The sequence below is a fragment of the Eublepharis macularius genome, chromosome 3, assembly GCF_028583425.1.
Source record: "Eublepharis macularius isolate TG4126 chromosome 3, MPM_Emac_v1.0, whole genome shotgun sequence".
Lineage (NCBI taxonomy): Eukaryota > Metazoa > Chordata > Lepidosauria > Squamata > Eublepharidae > Eublepharis > Eublepharis macularius.
In genome coordinates this window covers 33,959,214-33,982,117 of record NC_072792.1, presented here as the reverse complement: position 1 = coordinate 33,982,117, position 22,904 = coordinate 33,959,214, and positions in this window count along the sequence as shown.

The window sequence follows — 22,904 nt, the reverse complement described above, 5'->3', positions numbered from 1 at the left end:
CTGTGGAAGGATTTACTTAAAAAATAATCTTTCCCCCACTTGCTGGATGTTTAAATCAACAAAGTTGGGTTGGCACATACATTTTAAAAACAAAAATTAGACAGGAATTCTGAATTTCAGTAGCATATTTTTAGAAGCCAAACTTTGAGGATATGGTCCCAAACTTGGAGGAAACCTCATTCCAGTACAAGTATCCCTGTAGCTCTGTACACACAACTCATATTGTATAGAGCTAATGTGCAAAGAGGGAATGGTCATGCTGGTGCCATCCACACACTCACAACTGAGCACACTAGCTGTCCTGTTGCCCCCAGCATCCCCCCTCCCCCCAAGACTCATGTATTTTTGTACTCCAAGCTCCTCTGTCCTTCCAAAGCAAAGGCAAAAATGAAACCATCCATTTTGATATTGATGCAGGGTCTCTTAAGGCATGTATTTCTCCAGGTTCTTTCAAGAGAAAAGCTTGACTGCCTGAGAAGTCCAGGGCACATTGATCCAGGATTTTGTGTGTGGCTCTCCAAAGCCCCTCACACCTCAGCCATGAGTAATGATGACCCAAGTTTGCAAAATAATAACCAAAGCTCATAGTACTTCCTTCATAAAATAGACTTCCCTGGAAGAGTCATCACCCACCTTCTGGCCATTGGGAAAAAGTCAGTCATGGCTGCCATCCAAATTAATTCAATCACCTGCAGCGGAATAAATTTGTTTTCTCCTTATACCACCTGGGGAATCTTCTCTGCTGCCCTCCTGCAAGATAAAGTTCAAAGTGCCCTATGATAGCTTGAATCTTGACCCAAGCACCAATGAAGTCTCAGATCTTAAAGCTGCATCAAATCTGGCCGATGCAAATACTTCTCCTGTTTGAACCCATATAAATTCAGGATCATAAGAAGGGCAGCTCTCCATTTTGTCCTTGGTTCTGCTACCAAACCTTCTTCCACTACTGAAATAGGGTCCAATTCCCCCATTTGGTAGTCTTGCTCTCAAGCCGCCACTGCTGGCAATGAAATCACTGCACCTCCTTATTAAGACAGGCAGAGTATCTCTCTCCTGTTCTGCTTGCCTTCCCGAATTGACCCTCCACAACTTTCTACCTGTTTGTAACTTCTCCTTTCTCTGACTCCAGCCTGCCAGCTTTACAGCCAGCTGCTATTTCCCATATCACCTTCACCAGGCGAGTACTCCTTACATCTTTTCTGAAAATGCTACTCCCCCTTGCCTGCACACACCTTTTAGTCCTTTCTTGGGCAATTCCGCACCAGTATTCTCTCTTTGAGGTTGGTTTGCTCTGTATAGGCAAATGGGAGGAACATAATTTCAGTTAAACATTACTTTAAGTGAGTGTTAGTTTAAGGTAATATAACTAAACACTAGCATTGTGCACATGTGAATGGTTTTATTTAGATTGCCACAAGTAAATTGCTCTAAATTATTGCTATTGAATAGTGCTATATCACTGACTTGACTAGAGATGGGCACAAACAGCAACACGAACAAAAAAAAAGCCACGAACATCCCAATCTGCTGTTCGTGAGCAAGCTGTTCGTGAGGCCCCATTCTAAATGAACAGGTGGCTGTTGTGAGCCTCGTTCGTTGCTGTTCGTCTTGCTGTTCGTCAAGCGAGACAGTCTGGCACCTGCAATCAATTCCCTTGGCAACTTAGGCAGGGATTCTCTGAACTCTGTCTGAACTCCTGCTGTTGCCCTGGAAACCCCAAACTAAGCCCAATTTAGCTTGATAGGCAGCTCTTCCTTTTAAGTGTGGAGCTCCAAATTTGTTACAAGGGAGCAAAGACCAGAGGGGAGGGGGGCTCCCAGCTCCGGCTTAGTTTGCAGACAGTGGAGAGGGAGAGAGTTGCTGTTGGCATTTTGATAGAGAGAGTGCATTGGAGCTTGAATTTTCTTTGTGTGTTGTGCGGTAGGGATCTACCCCTTCAAGTTCCAGGGCTGCTTCCAGGCTTTGGGGCCAAGCTACTATTTATTATTGGTACCTTTCCTAGTGCCTGCTCAGGTCAGGTTTCTGGGAGTGGTACAGTAGGGATCTTGACCAAACTTGGATGATGGCTGGAGGAGAGCCTGCTGGCCCCCATGAACAGCCAACTATGAACATGTTCATGAACAGGGCCATGTTCGTTGTTGTTCGTGAATCCCTGTTTGTGGATGGCAATGAACAGTGAACATCATGTTTGTTTGTTTTTCTATTTGTGCCCATCTCTAGTCTTGACTCCCACTGGTTCACTTCCCTTATTTCTATTCTGGATACTAGATAGGGCAATAAAGTTACTTTCTGGTGCTCCCTTCCATACTTTCCTTTTTCCGTATTAGAATCATAGCAGCAGATTAGGATCTGTATATACAACAGACTGAAATGATCCCTTTTATCCCAGAACTTCTGTTCTAGTTCTACATGTGTAGGAAACTCTTTGCATAGAATTATAAAATCATACAGCACGAAGGGATCTCAAGAGACATCTAGTCCAACCCCATGCATAACGGAGGAAATTCACAGCTACCCCCCAATTCTCCTAGTGACCTCTGCTCAATGACTAGAGGAAGTAGGGAAGCTTCCAGGATCCCTGGTCAATCTGGCCTAGAGGAAAATTCCTTTCTGACCTCAAAGTGGCAATCAGCATTACCCTGGGTACCTAAGAAAGGGCCATAAGAGCTAAGTAGTGGCTCTTCTCTTCCTGCCATCCCTCTCACAATCTGCCTCTCACAATCTGCCTAAATCTGCCTATGACTATGACTGAGTCATAGAATCAGTGTGGCTGACAGATGGATATCTAGGCTCTTCTTAAAAACCTCCACAGGAGAGCCCACCCCTTCCCAAGGATGCCTGTTCCAGTGAAGAAATGATCTCACTGTCTGGAAGTTCTTCCTATAACAACAACAACAACAACAACAACAACAACATTTGATTTATATATCATCCTTCAGGATGACTTAACACCTACTCAGAGCGGTTTACAAAGTATGTTATTATTATCCCCACAACAAAACACCCTGTGAGATGGGTGGGGCTGAGAGCTCCTAGAAGCTGTGACTGACCCAAGTTCACCCAGCTGGCTCCTAGTGGAGGCATGAGGAATCAAACCCGGTTCTCCAGATTAGAGTCCTGCACTCTTAACCACTACACCAAACTGGCTCTAACATTTAGCTGAAAACAATTTTGTTTTAATTTTAATCCATTGATTCTGGTCCAGCCCCCTGAAGCAGCAGAAACAACTCTGCTCCATCCTCTATGTCACAACCCTTCAAATATTTGAAGATGATTATTGTATCACCTCTCAGTTGTCTCCTCTTCGGGCTAAACTAATACAGCTTCTTCAACCTTTCTTCATGGAACTTGATTTCCAGACTGCTCACCATCTTTGTAGCCCTCCTTTGGACATGTTCCAGGTTGTCAACATGCTTATTAATCTGCAGTGCCCAAAACTGAGCATACTGTTCCAAATGAGTTCTAACCAGAGCAAATTATGATTACTTCACATAACCTGGACACTATACATCTGCTGATGCAGCCCCAAAGCTCATTTGTTTTTTTTAGTTACTACATCACACTTCTGACTCATGGTCAGTGTACGGTCAACTAAGACCCCTAGATCCTTTTCACGTATACTACTGCCAAGACACGTCTCCGCCATCCTATAATTATGCATTTGATTTTTTTCTACCTAAATGCTGAATTATACATTTATCTCTGTTGAAATTCATTTTGTTAACTTTAGCCCCGTCCTTTTCTTTCCTTTTTGGAGGTCCTATGATCAAATGGCCTTGAGCAATAGGTTGAGCCCAGTTTTCCAGCCTGTCAAGATCATCCCGAATCTTGATTCCATCTCCTACATGTCAGCTCTGACCACTTACATTCATCCCATGTGCACACAGTACCAACTTGTGTACAAAGTGTTTGCACGTAGACTCTGTTTCCATGGTTGGGAATAGATTCAAAGCAGTGTATGGTTGTCTGCAGACTATATACCTGTGACCAGATGATGGGGACAAGTACAAGTTCATGCTCTGCAGATGAGTATGGCATGATATCTCGCTTGCTGTTTTAGCAAATGAAAACACTGAACTAGCTAGACTGTGCCCTCATTTGGCAGAGGTAATTATCTTATTCTTGGCATGCTGAACAGCTGTTTTTCATGTGCAAACCAGTAATAAATACTGCTGCATGAATGAAAAATGGCAGGTCAAGGTATTTGCCTTCTTCAAATGTAGATTAATAATAGAGACTGCTTCTGTACTTAGAAAAACCTAGAAATCCACCTGGAGTGGGGAGAGGATTCATGGGATAATATATGTGCTTGTCTTTCTCTCTTCCCCTAATTTGGGAGCACCTTCATTCATTTTATTTATATAACATTACTTTACTATAGTTTCAGATGGATGGTTGTGTTGGTCTGCAGTTGAACAGTAAGATCCTAGTCCAATAGCACGTAAAGACCAACTAGATTTCCAAGGTATGAATTCAAGAGTCAAAGCTCCCTTTATCAGATACAGAATCTATTGCTCTGTGAGGGAATCATCTTGTGGGGAAAAATCCATTTCTGCATCCTTGCCACCATTACTACCTGGAGAAAGGGGCGAGAGCAAAGAATCCAGAATTTGGTTTAATTGTAATATGTCGGCCTCCCACCTTTGGGGTGGGGGAGGGTTCTCCTCACCACTGCACTTTGTTAATTTGTTTTATTGTTTGTATATTGATTTTAGTTCTTGTTTTTATCGATTTTAACTGTTCACCGCCCAGAGCCCCTGGGGATGGGTGGTATATAAATTGAAATATAAATAAAATAAAAATAAATAAAAAGTACAGAATGAAATGAATCAAAATACACTGTTCCACAGAAACAAAGAACTCCAAAAGAACTTAACAAAACTGACAAATGATGCAAGAGAACTGGGAAACAGAAAAAATTGTCAGTGTAATAGGCTTGGGAGCCCAATCTCTGCCCTCCATGAGTTTGTGGACATTTTTGCCCCTGATTGTTTTAGGAATGGAGCAATAGGCCCTGGAGGAAGGTAAACTGGCTTGGAGCCTTGTGCACTCCCCATTAGAGGAAGGACCTTCCTCTATAAGCCACCGTGTTTCCCAACAATACACATATTGCTGCCACAACTGCCAACTTGTCCACCTGCTTAAATAATAATCACTGTGGGGAAAACAGGTCACTATGGGGGTGAGAAGGTGTTCCCTTTTTTGTCTAGTTCATATTGACTAGGATGTTGGGTGTCTAATGGCATGGTCTTTGGGGACTGATTAAGATCAAAGTGGGGTTATGCCAGGTATAATCCAGCCTTCAATGATTTAAGTTTAGTCTAATGGTGAAAGGAAGACACCATATCCAGCCTCTTATGACTGACCAAATCCACAGGGATTAAGGAGAGGATTCTGCTAGTACAGTGTTACACTGCTGGAATCCTAATGCAGGCCAGCACTGTTTTGTGTGCAGATTAGGAAAACAAGATGCAGTACAACCATACTCTGGTTTCAGCCAGGCTAGAGCTGGCCAAATACTGGTAGTTCAGTATGGCTGCCCATAGATACAGTAATCTGTACTACATTTTAAATAAAGGAGCCCTAGTTTAACCCATATGAGAGAATCTGGTATTCCAGGTGCAGAGGTAATATTGCAATTAAAGGAGTCCTGTGGCGCAGAGTGGTAAGATGCAGAAATGCTCTGCTTGTGACCTGAGTTCGATCCTGGCAGAAGCCGGGTTCAGGTAGCTGGCTCAAGGTTGATTCAGCATTCCATCCTTCCAAGGTCAATAAAATGAGTACCCAGTTTCCTGGGGGTAAAGTGTAGAAGACGGGGAAGGCAATGGCAAACCACCCCATAGCAGATGTCTGCCTAGAAAATGTCGTGACGCAACATCCCCCCATGGGTCAGTAATGACTCAGTGCTTGCACAGGGGACTACCTTTACCTTTATGTTGGGAATGAGAGTTTGGGCTAGATCATCCTTTGGTTTTATCCAGAAGCAATCTTCTGGTGTCTTTGTATTAACAGTCAGGAGCATTTCTCTCTATTGCCATAATAGGTTGTAAAGAATATTCTATCTGATATAGATATACATAGTGATAATATAGTGATAAATGAGAGCCTAAATGCAAAAGCAAGATTCCTACTGCCCTCCCTCAATTAACAATATGCAAACCCAGATCAAAGATGTTGTAAAAGTTATGGACACTCACTGATGACTAATTGCTGCTGTTCTTCTATGCAAACACTAATTTTGGTGCCAGGAATTCAATTGCTCATTTTTCCATAGAGATCATACCATACACTGTCATCTTTATAGAAGCCTACACATAACTGAATCAGAAGAAAGCAGAAGTACAACCTTTTGTAATTGAATTGCAACACTTCATCATAAAATATGCATCATAAAAATGGCACAAATGTAGGAAGCAACTAGAGAGAAAACTTGCACCTTCTCTATAACAAAAGAAAATTATGTATATGAATGTAGATTTGGATTATTAACATGATGATGATGATGATGCTAGATAAGCTAGCTAGATAAGATTGCATCACGCTAGATAAGATTGCATCAGCATCATCCACCAGGTATCATGAATGAATAATAGATGACACAGTGGACCATAGGCCCACCCCTGAGGAAGTTCGTGGGACTAAAATTGTGTTCTAGATAGCCGGCCCCAGTTTGGGTGTCATTTTTGGATGTCCATCTGTCCATTGAGTCAACTGTGGATTACTAAAGAGAACTACAAAAAGAGATATTAAGAAAGATTATTTCCAAGGACCTTTTTGGCACATAATTTTTGGTCCCAAAGTCATTATTCTAGTTCTGTTTGAATGTACTAATGGGGAGTATTAGAATTATTGACCATGTCAATTGTATGAAATGTATGTATCTATGAGTTTCACATTGATGAACTGTCCTTACTTGTTATCAATTGAGCGCTTGCCACTTTAAATATTTGAAGTAAAACATTTGATATAACTGTTGCCCGGGTGAGGTTTTCCACTTGTCGATATAGCCAGTGTACCAGGTTTTGCCTTTTGTGTTAGCTGCTTTTGATCCAAGCTGGGTGAAAGGGGGTGGGCATTCCCAAGAGCTCCACTCCTAATACCAGCTGAGTTAAGTTTGGGATGGCATTGCCACCTGCTCTGCTCCTACTAGCTGGGTTAAGGTCGGAGCGGACATTGCCACCTGATTCACTTCTGATCCCAGCCGGGAGAAGGGGGGCGAGCATTGCCATCTGATCTGCTCTTGATCTCAGTTGGGTGAAGGGGGGTGGGTATTGTCACCTGTTCTGCTTATGATCCCAGCTGGGGTAAGTTGTGGGTGGGCATTGCCAAGTGCTCTGCTCCTAATACCAGCTGGGTTAAGGTAAGGGTTGCATTGCCATCTGTTCCGTTTTTAATATCAGCTTGATTAAGGCATGGACAGGTCATTGCCACCTACTCCGCTCCTAATACCAGCTGGGTTAAGGTGGAGGAGGGCACTGCCACCTGCTCTGCCACTAATATCAGCTGAGTTAAGGCAGGGGAGGGCATTGTCACCTGCTCCCCTCCTAATATCAGCTGGGTTAAGGTGGAGGATGGGCATTGCCACCTGTTCCGCTCCTAATACCAGCTGGGTTAAGGTGGGGGTTACACATTGTCACCTGCTTTGCTCCTGATCCCAGCTGGCTAAAGGGGGGGGTGAGCATTGCCACCTGCTCTGATCCTAATACCAGCTGAGTTAAGGCAGGGGGTAGGCATTGCCACCTGCTCTGCTCCTAATACTAGCTGAGTTAAGATGGGGGGCTGGGTATTGCCATCTGCTCTGCTGCTATTACCAGCTGGGTTAAGGCAGGGGGTGGGCATTGCCACCTGCTCTGCTCCTATTTCCAGCTCGGTTAAGGTGAGGAGTGAGCATTGCCACCTGCTCCACTGATGATACCAGCTTGTTTAAGTCTGGGGTGGGCATTGCCACCTACTCCACTTCTAATACCAGCTGGGTTAAGGCATGGAGAGGGCATTGCCACCTGCTCCACTCCTAATACCAATGGGGTTAAGGCAGAGGGTGGGTATTGCCACCTTCTCTGCTCCTAATACCGCTATCAGACAAGAAAAAATTCCCGTGTACTATAATGCCTCCACAATCAACAATAAAGCGTGTAGTATTGTCTCCAGAATTATTTATTTACCAATATATAAGGGGTATATTAAACAACTTGTATTTCAAATTATTTCTCTTGGCACATTCAAGAACCGTACCACATATTGCACTCCCCCTCAACCTCAATCATATAGGCATTTCAGACATCCTGTAATTAATCTATTAAAGTGTCACGTGCTCCAAGTGCTATAATTATTACAATTAAAGTGCATTTACTGGTCGGGCATCCTATGACACTACTTTTCCTATACAGGGTTTAAATTGCCTTGTTCACAATTATAATATAGTCACAATATACCCCTTATATATTGGTAAATAAATAATTCTGGAGACAATACTACACGCTTTATTGTTGATTGTGGAGGCATTATAGTACACGGGAATTTTTTCTTGTCTGATAGCAGTATTACCGTGTTGCTCTATATTTTGGGACGCTGCTCCTAATACCAGCTGGGTTAAGGCACGGAGAGGGCATTGCCACCTGATCCACTCCTAATACCAACTGGGTTAAGGTGGGGGTGGGCATTGCCACCTGCTCCATTCCTAATACCAGGTGGGTGAAGGCGGGAGGCGGGCATTGCCACCTGCTCCCGTCCTGCTTCCAGCCTGGGCTTCCCACCATGGCACATTTTCTGGAGGGACATGGTTCCTTGACTAGGCTTCCCTCTATTTCAGCGCTCTCTGGTGGTGCACCAGGGTATAAAGTGAGTTGTCTGAAATATGCTTACTCAATTATATAGTAAGATATGCCCTCCCCTAGAAAATATGATCCTGTGTGTTCTTTTTAAAAAAGAAATATATGTTTAATGTGTGTGCATGTGTGTGCGCGCGTGCATTTTTCAAAGCAACTTGTTTTATTTTTTTCCTCCTCCTTGTTTAAGAAATGTTGGTTTCAAAGAACCAATGATTTGAAGCAAACTGTTTCTTTTTTGAATCAAATACCATTTGAGCTACCTTCAGTTTACTGAAGTACAAATTGATTCCTGGTTTGTGAAGCGTTATTTCTTAACAGCCTTGTGAAGCACACAAAGCACAAAGGGAAAGAAGAAAGAAAATGCCCACCGATCTACAAAAAGCAGATAGCATTGGAGAGTGTGAAAGTTAGCCCAGGGTTGCAAACTGAAAGACAATTTTTCACTTCATTTTCAGTACATACTAAAAATGCATTCAGATATCTAATCCATAATAGTTAACTAGCAGTTTAAGAATGTTTGCTTTTTAATAGACAATCAACACTTGGATGATGGTGATAAAAGAGGAGCCTTTTTTCCTTCTTTCTAGAGAGAATATAGCTCTTTGAATTTTTTTTTTAAAATCCAAACAACAGCAAAGAGAAAAAAAACACGGAGGTCATATCAGTGATATTCTCATGCATCAATTATTTTTGCTCTGTTTGTCATACCCATGTCAATAGCAATTTGAAACACAGCCATAATATTTGGCATAATATCTTAGACCATACTCCATAAAATGGTTTATTCAATTTGGATTTTTAAAATTAATCCAAATATATTGTTTAAAGAGATTAGATGCATGACAGAAAAATACAGTGAAGAATTAGGATGCAAATGAATACCCAGACCTCAGAACTGGGGCCACTGAATATGTTGGTCAAACAAGAGAATGAGTTCTTTCTCTTAAAAATAACAACAAACTTCGAATTAAAAGAATTAATGGGTTAGCTCCAATTGGATTACCTTCTCCTTGCAAAAGAAGAGGAGGGGAGCTGGCATTTCTGTTTTTCCTACTTGAACAATACTCCTCATGCTGCATCTTGCATTGTTCCCAAGTGTCCCCCAACCCCGTTCACACATTACAGTGAATGCCCGGCTGACTGGGTCCCAGCTGTGTGCATGAATGGCTCACACCTGGGGCAAAGAGCCAATACTGTTCACTTTACAAATGAAACTGGGGGCTAGTACCTGTATAAATGTGGGGTTTCCATCACATGTATATCTATACATGCATTGAACATAACACAAGAATTGCTCCACCTATTTGCAACGAAAAATCAAATACACAGAAGCCCCGGTCATCTGTTACAATGAATGTGCATACATCCTGCCTGTTCATGTGTACATTTCTTTGTAAGAAAAAGCCAACACATGTTCATTTTACTGGAATCAGTATCTGGATAGACGTGGGGTTCCAGTAATATGTTCAGCACTGTGTGCATTAACTGTAACATGAGAATTACTCAACACGTGCAAAGAACAATCAATTATACGCTGTGCACAGGCTATACATTCATTCACCTTAACTTGCAAACAGGGATGGATTGTATTGTGTTCACTGTAACATGAACACAGCTTTTAAAGGGAGCTTTTCAAAAAATGGGAGGGGCTGCGGAAGGCAAGAAATGTATGCTTTGTAAGCAAAGCTCATGGATTTTGGATTTCAGCCCAAAGATTCTTTTTCCTTAAATGATTGGGAGGTAAGAATAATTATTTATGATTAGGGCCACAAGCAAATGCAGATTTAGAATATGGACAAAAGCCAATGGTCGGTCCTTCTGGCATCAATGAAAATAATTGCACTGCCTGTCATTTGGGGGTCTTTAGCCAGCTATGACTCATCCAGTCTTATGTAAATGACAAAGTATGATTAATTAATATATTTGGGGGGGCACACAAAGAACATCAGGCTAGGTTTTGCGGATGAGTAAGAAAAAGGGAGACACGTGTTTTCCATTCCCAATGTAGTCTTCCTTTTTGCTTGTAGGTCAGGATTAGGGTTCTCAGGTTCCCTATGTTGGGTTCACAAAGCAGAGATGAGTGTGCTATAAACAACATGAATTTATTAACAAGGAGAGAGAAGGACAAAAACAACTTTTTCACAAAATGTGAGCTCATTTCCGACTGAAAATGTCCTCCTGAGTCGGTCCACATTAGTTCACTAATGGATTGTGTATTGTAGGTCAGAGTAGAATCTAGAAGTTCCAGGTTAAAATACCCAGACTACCATGAAATTTCACCGTGTGACTTAGTGCCAGTCACTTTCACTCTCTTAGCCTAACCTATGCCAGAGGGTTGTCATAAAGACAAAAATGGGAGAAAGAAAATTCTGTGTCTCATAATGAACACTTTAGAGGATGGTAAGGATAAAATGAGCTAGATGTGATTCACATCAGGGAATTATGAAATTCAGTGGCATGATATGTATTGCTATAAAACATCTCTTACTATATAATTGATTAAGCGTATTTCAGACAACTCACTTTATACTCTGGTGCACCACCAGAGGGCAATGCCATGGAGGGAAGCCTAGGAAAGGCACCATGTCCCTCCAGAAAACATACTATGGTGGGAAGCCAAGTACAGGAGCAGGACGGGAACAGGTGGCAATGCCCGCCTCCCACCTTCAGCCAGCTGGTAATAGGAGCAGAGCAGGTGGTAATGCCCACTCCCACCTTAACACAGCTGGTATTAGGAGCAGAGCAGGTGGCAAAGACCACCTCCCTTTGAATTAGTTGAGATCAGGAGTGGAGCAGTAGTCAATCCCACCCCCACCCCCACATTAACCAAGCTGGTATTAGGAGTGGAGCAGGTGGATATACCCACCCCCGCCTTAACCCACCGGGTAATAGGAGCAGAACAGATGGCAATGCCCACCCCCTCCTTCTTAACCCCACTGGTAATAGGAGCAGAGCAGGTGGCAATGCCCACCCCCGAACTTAACCCAGCTGGTATGAGGAGCAGAGCAGGTAGCAATGCCCACCCCTCTTCAGCCAGCTGGGATCAGGAGCAGAGCAGGGGGCAATGCCCTCCCCTGCCTTAACCCAGGTTGTATAAGGAGCAGAGCAGGGGGCAATGCCCTTTCCTGCCTTAACCCAGCTGGTATTAGGAGTGGAGCAAGTGGCAATGCCCTCTGCTGCCTTAACCCAGGTTGTATAAGGAGCAGAGCCGGGGGCAATGCCCTCCCCTGCCTTAATCCAGCTGGTATTAGGAGTGGAACAGATGGTAATGCCCACCCCCTGCCTTAACCCAGCCGGAATTAGGAGCAGAGCAGGTGGCAATGCCCAGCACCCGCCTTAATCCAGCTGGAATTAGAAGCAGAAAAGGTGGAATTTCCCCTAACACCTTAACACAGTTGTTATTAGGAGCAGAGCAGGTGGCAATGCCACCCCCAACCATAACCCAGCTGGTGTTAGGAGTTGAGCACTTGGCAATGCCCACCCCCTTCACCCAGCTGGGATCAGAAGCAGAGCAAGTGGCTTTGCCCATCCACTGCCTTAACACAGCAGATATTAGGAGCAGAGGAGGTGGCAATGCCCACCCTCTACTTTAACCGAGCTGAGATCAGGAGCAGATCAGATGGAAATGCCCACCCTCCTTCACTCGACTGGTTTTAGGAGCGGAGCTGGTGGCAATGCCCATCCACCACCTTAACCGAGATGTTATTAGGAGTGTAGCAGGTGGCAATGCCCTCCCCTGCCTTAACCCAGCTGGTATTTGTGGTGGAGCAGGTGGCAATGCCCACTCTCCTCTATCACTCATTTGCAATCAGGAGTGGAGCAGGTGGCAATACCCACTTCATGCCTTCACCTGGCTGGGATCAGGTGCAGAGCAGGAGGCAATGACTTTCTTCCCTCAACCAACCAGAATCAGGAGCAGAGCTGGTGGCAATGCCCACATCCCCTTCATCCAGCTGAGATCAGGAGCAGAGCAGGTAATAAGCCTGCTGCCCATCTTCAACTGTCAGGATCAGGCAACAAGCAGGAGGCAATACCTGTTCCTCCATTCACCCAGCGGGGAGCAGCTGGCAATGCCCACCTCTCTTCACTCAGCTAGGATCAGGCTCGGAGCAGGCAGCAGTGCCTGTCCCCCTTCACCTAGCCATAGTCAGGCACAGAACAGGGGGTATGTATCAGGCATGGAGCAGTTAGCAAAGCCCACCACCCCTCCACATGGCCGAGATCAAGCAATGCCTGCCCCCACCTTAACCCAGCTGGTATTAGGAGTGGAGCAGGAGGCAATGCACTCACCCCGCCTTAACCCAGTTGGTATTAGGAGCGGAGCAGGTGGAATTTCTCCTCCCATCTTAACGTAGCTGTTATTAGAAGCAGTGCAGGTGGCAATGCCACCCCCAACCTTAACCCAGCTGGTATTACGAGCGGAGCACCCAGCCGTAGTCAGGCGAAGAACAGGAGGCAATGCCCCCCCTCCTTTACCTGGCATGTATCAGGCATGGAGCAGGTAGCAAAGCCCACCACACCTTCACATGGCCGAGATCAGGCAGATCAGGCGTGGAGCAGTTGACAATGTCCACCCCGCTCCTTCACCAGCTGGAATCAGTGACAGAGGAGGAAGGAATGCCCGCCTGCCCGCTCTCCCCTTTCTAGAGCCCGTTGTATTTTTTCCCCACAACGGGCTTTGTTGCTAGTCAAAAATGACCACAAAAACCACTTCAGTATGATGTCAGAGATGTAACAGAAATAGCCGAGTTAACCAATTTGTCGTGAATTCAGAATGGTTAATTTGAGGAGAATGTGTTTGATATTGAATGAGAATTATTTCTTCATCAGTGAAAAAGACCCACCCACCCCATGATAACACAGTTGGAAAAGATTTTAGTTGCTTGTGAGGTCTGTGTGTGTATTTAAATGTTAATTTTAGTGTATAGATATTGTATTACTTTTTCAGGAAATATGTAATTTAAGGTTTAATTTAAGAACTGAAATGCATCACTGATTTAAAAATAATGTGGCTTCTAACTGACATATTAGTATTGTACAAGCAGAAAGATTTTGACACAATATTAGGTCATGTGAGTCTTCGATTTTGTTAGAATTCCTAGAATTGCAGGAGAGAATATTTCCCCCCAAAAAACTGTTGGCATCTTCTGATAACATTAAAGATATTGCTCCTGCAGTAGTTGAATTAGCATTACACAATTAATTAGTTAGAGATTTTCTGGCCTTCAACAATATATTACAGAATTAAATTTCCTTTCATTTCTGAGCGGCCATGTCCCATTTTCCATTTACCATCGTCAATTCCAAATCAGCCAGTTCATGAAATGAGTAAATCCTTGCATTGTATTAAAGGTTCCTTAGTCATGCCTATGCAAATTATATGCAAATCATCAGGGGAAAGTTGCTCAGGAAAAGGAGAAGCCTTTATTGCCAAATACATTGATTTCTCCTGCTCTGGGAAGTCTATAACAGCAAAACATGATTTGGGGTTTTATACTGTGGTACTTACGGCTGGAAGGAACAATAGGGGCTGTTTTGACTTGTTTCTTGTGTTCTTTCTTTTATAGCTCCACAAGTCATCCGGTAACCTTGGAAGCAAATCCAGTAATGCCAACAGCAAAGGCAAGATGATGAAATGAAAGTGTAAATACAGAGAACTGATGAGGGATGAATCATTCTCCTCCTCAATGGCAGTTGCTACCCGAAAAAGCTGGGTTTATGTCTTCATATATTACCTCAGACTTTTTTATACCTATCTATTTGCATACCTTGCTTGCTGCTGGATTATGATACTCCAGTATGGTTATGGCAACTGTGCTAATAAACAGCATAGATCTGGCAGTTTCTGATTGGGAAGAACTATTTTGGCATATATGCTCAGACAGCAGGTTTACATGCAAATGTCTTTGCCATTTAGGATCCTCTTGACAACTTGCCCTTGATTGTCCTACTTTTAGCCAGGAATGTTGTGCTTTTTAAAAATTCCAGTCATCTGGGTTTAAACAGAAAAGAAATACCCTCTACAGCCCAGTGGAAAGTATATGGATGGAAATAAGGGGAGGAAGGACAAAGGATATTGTTGTTGGAGTCTGCTACAGACTGCCTGACCAGGTAGAGGAAATGGATGCTGCCCTCCTTTAACAGATTGGTAGAGTATCCAGACATCAGAACCTTATAATTATGGGTGACTTCAACTTTCCCGATGTGTGCTGGGAGACAAGCTCAGCAAAGCAACAAGAATCACACAATTTCCTGACCTGCCCGGACGATAACTTCCTTTTTCAAATGGTGGAGGAAGCTACAAGGGGCTCTGCCATATTAGACTTAATAATAACCAACAGGGAAGAATTGGTAGATGGGGTGAAGGTGGTGGGGACCTTAGGGGGAAGTGACCATGTCCTCCTTGAATTCCAGTTGCTGTGGGGGGACAAGGAAGCTTGTAGCCAGACTCGTAGGTTAGATTTTCATAGGGCTGACTTCAATGAATTCAGAGGCTTGATGAGAGTCATTCCATAGGGGATTGTGCTGGAAGGGAAAGGAGCTAGTGAAGAGTGGTCTCTTCTTAAACATGAGTTTTTGCAAGCTCAAACCCTCACTATTCCAGCAAGATGGAAATATGGTAAGGGCTCCAAGAAACCAATGTGGATGAACAGAGAGCTCCAGAATAAACTAAGGGAGAAAACAGAAATTTTCAAGAAATGGAGAGAAGGACAGACCTCTAAAGAGGAATATATGAGGGTTACTAGGTACTGTAGATCAGCCATCAGAGAAGCCAAAGCTCAGTATGAGCTGGGTCTGGCCAGGGGGTCTTGCTACAATAAGAAAAACTTCTACAGATATGTGAGAAGCCAATGCAAGGTAAAAGAGGCAATCGGACCACTGTTGGGAGTGGAAGGAGAAACTGTGATAGAGGGCAGAGAAAAAGTAGACAGGCTTAATGACTTAATGACTTTTTTGCCCCTGTTTTTTCCCTGAAAAACTTGAGCCCATCTAGAGATGGTAGTAGACATGACAGGACACCTGGGTGGCTAGTTGATATTGACAGAGAAGTTGTGGAGAGGCACCTGGCTGCACTGGATGGATACAAATCTGGGCCAGATGGTGTGAACCCAAGAGCGCTCAAAGAACTTTCTAGAGAACTTGTAGAGCCTCTGTCTATCATCTTCAAGGACCAGGGATGTGCCACACGATTGGAGAAAAGCAAATGTTATCCCAATCTTTAAGGAAGGGAAGAAGGATGACCCGGGAAACTACAGGCTGGTCAGTCTGACTTCTGTTGCTGGGAAGATATTAGAGCAGATTTTAAAGGGATTGATCTGTAAGCATCTGAAGGACCGCTTAGTGATCCAGGGAAGTCAACATGGTTTTGTCCCCAACAGATCTTGTCAGACCAACCTCATTTCCTTCTTTGATCCAGTGACAAGCCTACTGAATTGTGGGAACTCTGTCGATGTGTTTTACCAGGATTTCAGCAAAGCTTTTGATAAGTTTCCCCATAACATTCTAATGGGTAAACTGAAAGACTGCGGACTGGACTACAGGACAGTTCGGTGGACAGGGAACTGGTTAGAGGAGCGCACCCAAGAAGGTGATCAGTTTCAATTGGGACAACTGTGTCTGTTGGAAGAATAAAACCCTCCTGTGGCTGATCTTTTAAAGCATGGGAAGATTTTGGCTGATTCCGCACACGTTGGATAATGCACTTCCAATCCTCTTTAGAGATCATTTGGAACTGAATTTTTCGAGTGTGAAACAAAAAATCCACTTCCAAACGATAGCTAAAGTGCATTGAAAGTGCATTATCCAACGTGTGCGGAATCAGCCAATGTCACAAATCTTCCAGCAGCCTTATGTCCTTGGCAAAATTACATAAGGAATTTGTGCACAAGTTTAACCTCATTCCAGAACACCATGACCCCAAACCAGCCTGGTCCTAATGGAAGTGAGGTGTTGAAACAAAGGATGATAGAGTCAAGAAAGAGTGAATGTTTGAAGAAGAGCTAACCTGCCTTCTCGTAGCATCTGGGAAGAAAAAGCTATGTTGTTCCTCTTAAATGGCTGCAGGAATTGTTGCAGTTATGGTCTCTAGGTCCAAATGTTATTATGTGTAAATAAAACCGGGGGTTCAGTTCTTTGAGAAACCTGGGAGATCTTCCTAAATTCCCATTATAACAGAAACCCCATCAAGTAAGACATCCCCTGACTTAATAAATTGTTTCACAAGTGCTAAAAATATATTGACCACATTGACATTACAGAAATGCCATCTATTATTAGCCCAGTCTTTGGGGAAGACAGATAAGGGTTGCTTGACTGGATGAAACAGTAAATCTTAACATGAATCTTGGAGCTGATAATTTAAAATAACCACATTAGGAATTATGCAGCTGTCTTGTATTGATTGTGGCTGGCTGCTAGAAATGAGTTTGTTTTCTTTTTTAGGCAACTTTTTTGTTTGCTGTTCTCCATTCATATCAGCAAAGGCACTCAACATGAATAAATAAAGCAGAACTGGAAGGGTGTGATCAGATAGGAAGGACATTGGTTTTGAGTATAGTCTAGCACTATACTCGTACATTTTTCTAGTGGCACAAACCCTATTTATTTATTAAAGGACAGGGTTGACACCGGCTGGATTTCTTTTTACTCTTCTGAGCAGTAAAACTGTTCTGTCAGGTGACCAGTATTTGAAAGTGCCAATGTCAGTACACTAGTAAAGAGTCCAGTAGCACTTTTAAGACTAAGGGCCAAGCTACAAATGACAAATGACACTTGAACGGCAAGTGGATTGAGTGGAGCGCAAGTGAACTGGGAGAAATACACTTGCCGTTCAGGTGTCATTCGTCACTTGTGGCTTGGCCCTCACCAACTTTATTGTAGCATAAGCTTTTGAGAGCCACAGCTCTCTTCGTCAGAAGCATGGTTTGTACAAGTCACCCTACCTACAATTTTAGCAGATAAAAGACGGGAAGGGGGGATTTCATTAATCACTCTGTCCCATGGGAGACCCCCGATTCCTTCCAAGCTCTTCCTTGTGTCCTCTGTCCTCCAGGGGCAGCATTTCAGGGAACTGGGCTCCCTCAGAAGACGGAAAAATGGACAAAAATCACCCCTAACTTGCACTTAGAGAAATCCCAACCTGGATCTTGTTCTGGTCTTTCCCCCGGTGTGCTAAATTCTTCCTAGCCACACATGCCTAACCTGCTCATATTTTCCCATATCCCAGCACAGTTCAAGTTGTATGTGTGAGGTGGTGATGGTGGTGAGTACAGTTTATAAGGACCTAAGGATCTGGACCAGGCTGTTCTAATTTTTTTTCTATTTATATGTTTGTTTACTTTACCTTTCTCCCCAGTGGGGACCCAAAGTGGCTTAATAACATTCTCCCCTTCTCCATTTTATCCCCACAAAAACCCTGTGATGTAGGTTAGGCTGCGAGGGTGTGATTGGCCCAAAGTCACCCAGCAGATTTCCTTGGCAGAATGGGAATTTGAACCTGGGTCTCCCAGATCCTAGTCCAACACTCTAATCAGGATACCACATTGGCTCCCTGAGATAAATAAATGAATGACATGATACTGGAATTGAACTGTGTTTGTGAGGATTCTACAAGTTTGTGCCAGGCCAGATGAATTCTGGTTGGACTTGTCTACCAGATTTTATGGTGATTCTGTTGCTTCTGGATTTGTCCTCTATTCTTCCTCAGGAGGGCCCACTATATCTTTAAAAAGTAAAGTTGGTAATCTTGTCCGAAGAACTTGGTCAAACCTTTTCAACATTAAATTGTAGCAACCCAATCCTATAGATCTGCATTAGTGGAATCAATATAAACAGTGGCCAGTTCTGCACCCTGTCCATTGCAAGAAAAGCACCACCATCTGGTTTTGTCTGTTGTCAGAGATCCTATCTAGAGATGAGCATGAACCCAAAAAAACCCGAACCATGAGATTCATGATTTGTGGGTTTTCACGAACCAGGAACCAGGAACTGGAAAGAACTGGGGCAAGTTCACAAACCAGTTTGTGGTTCGTGTTTTGTGGTTCATGGGGTTTAAAATACCCCTTTCCAGCCACTTAGCAGTGACAAGGAAAGGGGCATTTGACAGTTTAAAGGGCCCTTTCCTGCCTTGCAAGGGGCAGGTCCCTTTAAACTTTCAGCTGGCAGGCGGGGATCCCCCCTGCCGCCTGCCAGCTGATAGTTTAAAGAGACCTACCCCTTGCAAGTGGCAGGAAAAGTTTATATGGACATTTCCCTGGGGAAATGGCCATTTAAACTGCCCCTTTAATGTGAACCAAACGAACCAGCAGATCAGTTCATGGAAGTTCGTGGAAATGAGCTTCCATGAACCACTGGTTCATGAACCACGAACCGGGCTGGTTCGTGTGTTTCTTTGGTTCATATTTGGGTTCGTGCCCATCTCTAATCCTATCTAGTTCCAGCTGTGATTAGGACTCCCATTTATCTGCCCAGGGTGGGGAATTACCAGTGTCCAGCCCCAATTTTCCTGTTAAAGAGCTGAGGAGAAGGAGAAAAATAACTTCCATACAGGTCTAGATACGGTTTTTGGAATTTCTCCTAGTTTCTATGGCAAGGACCATGCACGCTAGGTGAGGCAGCCTAGAGCATCACCTGGAATTGACATCACATCTTCTCCAAACCCAGGCACTGCCCACAAAATCTCACAACTTTTGCCAAAGCAGTGTTGGGAACCCTAGCTATGACACCCCTATAACATCCTTATGGGTATTAGAAACAGCAGCACCATCCGAGTTTGGGTTGAACCAAGAATGAATCTGTGATGAATGCCAGGATGCAGGCCTGGGATATCAGTCTTCGCATGTGTGCAGTACTTTCTTCTTGTGATTGGGAAACCAAAGCTGGTCTCCATATGCAGTGTATTATGGGGAACAGATTCCAAACTGCAGTATTTATTAACAAGTCAGGTATGGGCTCATTTTTAGCTCTTGCAGGCTGTTTCTGCTTTTGGGGGGAGTGGGGGTTGCTGTGAAATGGCATATTGGTGTATTAGAAGTGAGGATGCAGAAAGTTCTGGGGAAAGTGTGCTGAGATTTATAAGAAACCTTCCAGCACAATACGAGTGTGAGTGATGATCTTGTCATAGCATTTACTGGAGGCCTCTGCCTGTGGGACAATAGATTTGAAATTATACCAGCAGTGCAAAGTGTGTCCCGATCCTATATGAGGGTCCAGGGTTGACAGGCTGTGCCTGGCAACAGGAGGGAGTCTGGGAACATGGGGACATGTGGATGATGTCAGTGACAGCATAACATCTCTCTGAGGAAAAAACAGAAGTTATGTCAGTCCTCTCTATTAATTACTTTATCCAATGATTCCTAGAGAAGAGGATGCACTTCGTGTTTCATTGGTGAGATGTGTTCCCGCCCCTGAGGAGGTATTTTGATGAAACAACAGGCAATACTGCAGGCCCTGATTGTTGGGTGGCCAGGCTCGTCCTCCGGACGTTTGCTTCTGCAACACTCCTCACATCTGCTCAAGATCAAATGGAAGAACTATTACTGGCTTGACTACGCAGAATAGCTTTTCACTTACCAGTTTACTCTTCTTGGTTTGACCTCAGTTGGAACCTATGTATTTGGTGGACTTTACTTACTTTTGTGGAATGGCTTAATTTGGGTGATTGTATGCTTTGATTCATGCTTGTGTGACTCTGCCTGGTGAATGTATGTTTTGATTTATGCATTGATTATGCTTGTTTGATTTCCACTTTTCATGGTGTTTAAAACATTATAGTTTAGTGATTTAATACATTTGACTGGCAACTTCATTATTTGTTTCCCCCTACATACAGTTTGTTCTGTTCTTTGTTTCTTGTTAGGTAGAGGAGCCTCTATATATTTTGTGCCATTGCTAATGGCAATTTTTAATTTTTTTCTCCCACTGGCCAATGGTCTATCACTGCACAACAGCCCCTGGAGGCAGGAGATTTTCTGCCCCTAGAGGTCATATAACCACAAACAAGGCTTCCATATGCCAGAGCTCGTATGGCAACCCTATGATAGTCTGTCCTACATTGATGATTTGGAGCAAAGCTCTATCTTGACTGCAACATTGTTAAGGGGTCAAATATCTTATTTTGCAGCTAAAGCACACATCTTTTTTAGTCAGGATTATTTTTGGCATCAATTTTCAAACTACGCATTTGGAAATTCAATTTGTTATTCACTGTATAAGTTTTTTTCTTGTGTGATTTTTTTTTCAGCAGTAAAAAGAGTGAAACTAAAATGTGTACCTTCGGTGAACAGTTTCTAATTTCTTAAACTAGATTTTTCTCACTTGGAATATACTATTTCAGTTTTCTTTCCTCCTATTTACACGTATCTTTCACATAAAAAATTTAAAAAATGCCTTGATTGTAGGTGGTGGAGGGCCCTACTCTATGCAAGAATACAATTGCTTGAAGAAGTCTCTACGTGTATGTAAGTGCTTACACATGAACATGTGAGCATAGTATTTTAGCATGTTATTAAGAAAAATCATATGTAGACAATAGTTTATTTTAGGACTGCAATCTCAGTGCACTTTGTCTTCAATTGCCATCTCCAAAGTATCTCTTTAGATTGAAACAGGCAAAGATTTTTTTTTAAAAAAATAGCATTTTGGAGATGTTTCTGAGCCTTCAATTAAGTGGGCACAAGTAAAACTGGAATGGTATTCTCCAGCTCATTATAACAGCTCACATTTGCACTCATGTTATATAGTCAAGCTCAGAAATAATAAATAGTAATTTATTTTACTCTGGGTAGTGAAGATCACTAGACACCTAAGACAAATGAATTAACAGCATGCTGAATCTAATGACAAATGCAAAAACATTACAATTTTTTTTTTGAAAAGAATATATGTCCCCCCCCCCCATTCCCCACCGCATCACAGAGATGTCATTCCAGTCCTGGTGTGTTAGTTACTTATTTGGGGGAGAACTTCTAAATGTCACACCCATTGTCTTTTCAGGAGCAAGCAGCTTGGGTTGTTACGGTGAGTGGAATTTCATTTTCGGAAATTTTCTTTTTTAAATACAGCAATTGGTTCCTTTTATTCTCTTTTCCTCTTTTGAAAGAAAAATTCACTTTGGTTTCTAATTAATTTCTCTTGGACATTTTTATCCATGTGATAGTGCAGGTTTCATCACCTGTGGATTTCTGCCTGTTGTGGTACCACTGTAAAAAGGGTAAAAGCAGTCTGATGCAGCAAGGATATGTTCACACAGGGGCCGTTTCCACATGGCTTACCTTATTCTGCAAAACAGCAAAATCTCGCATGAAATCTAGCGAGAAGACACTGTTATCGCGTCTTCTCGTGTGATAACAGCATCTTCTCATGAGATTTCACTATTTTGTAGAATAAGGTAAGCCGTGTGGAAATGGCCAGGGCCTGGCTTGTGTTTGTTTGTTTAATGGCTCATCTTGTTCTTAATTTTTCAAGTATGCTCATAGTATATATATAAATAATTACTTCTTAGGGATCTAAATTGAATCATCCTCTTCATGAAAGAAAAATTGATTTGAAACTGACTCAAAATCCCTAAAAAGAGGAATAGGATAGGATTGCTGGATTCCAGGGAGAAATTTGGCAAAGAGGAATCAAAAGAATTCCACTTAACAACCGTAGAGGCAGCAAAGCTGTTTTGGCACCCTAGCCATCATTTTCAGATAGGATCTAGATATAACAAATGGCAGGTGCCTCAATTCCAGAATTCCTTTTCAACATCCTCCTCATCCCAACCAGAATTAAGAAGCAGCACAATTCCAGGCAGAGCAACATTCCAGGCAATAAAGGGATAGAACCAGAGGAAAGCCACTTGTCACTGTTGGAGGTGAATGGGCCATGAAACACTACCATGCGAGAAGTGGAAAGCCTCCTATGATATATAATTGACAGGTGTGTTGCTATGCAACTGACACAATAGCAGTGCACATGGGAAGAGCCATCCATATACTAATTATAATAATCAATGTGGTTGTAGTTATTTTCTTAAGTGCCTAAACTTCCTAGGTGGTGCTCTAAGCAAAATGGAAATTAGTTGGCCCAGCAGAT